The 2,473-nt window shown below is 45.7% G+C and overlaps 1 pseudogene; it reads right to left on the reverse strand.

Moving 5' to 3' along the window:
- Positions 1–432: 432 nt before the first annotated feature.
- On the reverse strand, positions 433–551 carry LOC133378476 (5S ribosomal RNA; annotated as a pseudogene).
- Between the last annotated feature and the right edge of the window lie 1,922 nt (positions 552–2,473).

Consider the following 2,473-nt stretch of genomic DNA (forward strand, 5'->3'; position numbering starts at 1 on the left):
TAAGGGGGGAGGGAGGGTTTGGCTCTGTTAATTAAAGTCAAAAAAGTGATCTTAGGGGCAATTGAATTCCTAAATATTACTATTTTTTTCCTGTTTCTGGTATCTTGGAAGTTTAATAAGACAGGCGTCCTGTCCTTTAAAACAATGTGTGGCGTGCCATCATTTACATGCCGTTATGCCACAGCACGGCCTCATAGGCACACTTATCATTTAATAGCACTATTATATAATTTTAAGCAGTCACGGCTTCTCCCAAAGAAACCTGGGAACTATAGTTTGTTAAGGGTGCTGACAGTTGTTTTGTTGTTGTTGCTATATGCCTTCAAGTCGATTATGACTTATGTGACTCTATCAATCTTTTATATATATATATATTCATAGGGTTTTCATGGTAAGAGGTATTGAGAGGTGGTTTACCATTGCCTTTCTCTAAGCCTACGACACCCAGTATTCCCAGGAGGTCTCCCATCCAAGTACTAACCAGGACTGACCCTGCTTAGCTTCCAAGATCAGATGAGATCTGGTGTGTTCAGGGTAATATAGCTGTAGGCAGGGTAGCTGTTAGAAAGCCCTTATTCCTCTCACAGAGGTCCAAAAGGAACTCTCAAACCTGAGTGAACGGGTGGTAAAATGGCAAATTTCCAACTCAGCACCCTTAACAAACTATGGTTCCCAGGATTCTTTGGGGAAAGCCATGACTGCTTACGGTGATATGATGCTGCTTTGAATGTATAGTGCAGATGGGGCCTGAATCCTCTTTGTTCCTACTCTCCGGTGCCTGCCACACACTCTTGGTGTGGCATGATCCCACATGGCTGCCTGGAGGAGATGTCATAGCTTAATGGAAGAGGAGGTGCTTTGCATGCAGAAGATCCCAGGCTCAGTCCAATACACCCGTATCTAAAATCTCAGAGAGGAGGACTAAGGAAGAGCCTTCTCTCTGTCTTTGAGAATCTGCTGCCGATTGGAGTAAACAGCAGTCCGGGGCTATGAATTTGTTTAGATATATGTATTTATAAGCCAGCTTCCAAGACAAAAAAGCCCTGAGAACTAAAACTAGAAGCAGTCAACAATCAAAATAAAATGCCATAATTTAAGACAGTCATTAGAAAGATCTCAAAGTCCAGCCAAGCAATCCATGAAATTGATTAAACCACTAAAAAAAATCCCACACAGTTTAAAACCAGCCGTAAAATAGCCCCCTCATAATCCAAAACCAGCCCACCTTCTTAACCAACAGACATTTTAACTAAAGGCACCGTTTCATGCAAAGCCCATTTCAAAGCCGAATCCATTGGGGACAGCCACATTTTCCTTGGGTTCTCTAAGTGGGGGCCTACCACTGAGAAGGCCCTGTTTCAAGTGGCCTGATGCTGATCTTAAGGCCTGGGCAGATTCATATGGGTGCAGCTGGTCCTCTAAATACCCTGGCTCCAAACCATTTAGGGTAGGGGTGGGAAACCTTTTCAGCCCTTCTGGGCAACCTTGGAAGGGCCACATGCCAGTGGTGGATGCAGCCAGAGACAAAAGTGAGTGGAGCAATGCATATAAAAGTTATGTTGGTACAGTAGACTAGTTTGTACTCTCTCTCTCTCTCTCTGTCCTTCATCCAGGCAAGAACAGAATTCAAGAACAAATTCTGGCAAGGGAAAATCACTCAAGGAGAATGTGAAGCAACGCCATTGAGGGGTGTGGCATGGGGCAAGTCCCAAGGCCCAGACGGAGAGGCCTGCAGGGCCACACTTGTCCTCCGGCCTGAGGTCCCCCAGCTCTGTTCTAACCCAGCTGTCATCATCTCTCCCTTCTGACCAGATGACTGGGTGGGAAAGAAACACGTGACTGGCCCTGCCCACAAGGTCCCAGCATTCATGCCAGGAAATTGCAGCCTGGGGGCATCACCCCGCAGGGCAGTGACTACCGCATCTCTTTGAGTGTGTGTGGAAGAGATAAAGAGCAGTGTGGCCTCAGTTTCATGTGGGAAGCTGCTGTGGAGGCACTCCTCCTCTGTAGCAGGGAGCAGAACCTGGTTTTGAGAGACCATATGGACTGTAAGCCCTGCGAGACTCTCTCCCTGCTTGCTGGCCTCTCTCCACCTGGCCTGGCAGGGTGGGGCCTTGTTTGACTGCAGCTGTAAAAGGTATCACTACCTGAAGATGCCAGAGACCACCTTGACTGTGGGGTGTTGTTTAGGGGCTACTGTTTGGGTAAAAATTTAATTCTGCTGGTGGTTTTTTTTGTTTTGCTGTTGTTGGGATTATGCTTTTGTATCTTATTGTTGGATCTTATTAGGCCAGTCAGAGTAGACAATACTGAGCTAGATGGACCAGTGGTCTGAGTCAGTATGGCAACTTCCTATGTGCCTATGCATTTATTTAAAGACTTTTAATTCTGATTAGTTCTACATTGGATAACAGAATGGACCAGGGGATTCCAGAAGGAAATCACCCTGTGCTTTATGGATTATTTATTTATT

Source organism: Rhineura floridana, chromosome 2, assembly GCF_030035675.1.
Source record: "Rhineura floridana isolate rRhiFlo1 chromosome 2, rRhiFlo1.hap2, whole genome shotgun sequence".
NCBI classification, from domain to species: domain Eukaryota; kingdom Metazoa; phylum Chordata; class Lepidosauria; order Squamata; family Rhineuridae; genus Rhineura; species Rhineura floridana.